Raw genomic sequence first — 1,375 nt, forward strand, 5'->3', positions numbered from 1 at the left:
AAACATGGCCTCATAGGGGCTGCAGTTTATACCAGTATGACGCGCTCGATTTTTTATCAGTTGTACAAAACGTAATCCTTCCGACCATTTGTTAGTATTGTTAGTCTCCAACCAAGAACTAAGCATATTTTCTACGTTTTGGTTACAACTTTCTACTGAACCCTGACATTATGAGTGCCTGGACTTTCCATGCACCATTTTTAACTCGGAGCACATATTACACATTTCTTTGATGATATTATTGGCGAATTCTCTGCCGTTATCGCTTTGTAGAATACTCGGTGCACCGAAAATTGTAAAAATGTCTAAAAGAACATATGCTACTTCTTCAGCCCTTTTGGTTTTTATTGGTAGTAGTTGAACGAATTTAATTACATGGTTTGATACACGGAGTATAAATTTATATTCCTCATCGGCTTGCGACTGCATATCTGTAAGATCGACCTGACATCTCGAGTTCTAACTTGACTTAACTACCAAGTCTTTCTTAGGAACATTCTTTTTTTCTGACAGATTTCACACAAGTTCAAATAAATTATGATCATCTCCCTTGTAATATTTTTATATTTCGTACTTAATTCTTATTCCATACGGTTTCTACCGCCATGTCTAATAACAATATGGGCATCGTACAATATCTGAAATATTTCTTCCGTGTGAACGTAATATTTAATCGCATTACCTTCTTTTACAGGCATAATTAATTAATTTTTCTAAATTTCCAATAGATACAACGTCATATCTACGTAAACGCTGATATTCTTCAGAAAACATAGAAGTAACTTTTATTTTTCACTCTTTCACTTTTTGTATCATTGACAAATATGCTGATTTTTGTAAAAATTTGATCATTCTCACCTTTTTCTGCTATTAACTCGTTTAATCGGTTGTTGAAGCGATTATTCATATCACTTAATGATTCCTCCATGATCGTTACTTTTGTCAAAGAAGAAAGATTATCTACTGGCAGAGTCGGTAGATTAACTGGTCTTTCGACTAATAGTTCAAACTTAGCTAGAGACAATATTTGCCGCTAGTCGGCGCCACTGTTAGCAGGAGATCGTTGTTCTTGCTAGGTATATACTGAAGTCAGTGATTTTGACCTATAATAATTGTTTTTTTAGCTCCATAAAAATGCCAACGTGCTTTGTGCCAGGATGCAAGGCAGGATATAAGTCATCGAACGAGAAGAGACATTTCTTCCGTGCTCCTAGCGATAAGATTGAGGAGTGGATGCGATGCATTCCACGAGACGACAGGATGCTAACAAATAAATGTTACGTTTGTGACGTACATTTTGCGAGTAGATTTATTTTAAAAACCTTCTCTCATGTTATAAATGGAGAGAAAGTAGAAATTCCACGAGATCGCTGGG

Source organism: Centruroides sculpturatus, unplaced genomic scaffold, assembly GCF_000671375.1.
Source record: "Centruroides sculpturatus isolate CEXI.00-Female unplaced genomic scaffold, Cexi_2.0 scaffold482, whole genome shotgun sequence".
Taxonomy (NCBI): Eukaryota; Metazoa; Arthropoda; class Arachnida; order Scorpiones; family Buthidae; genus Centruroides; species Centruroides sculpturatus.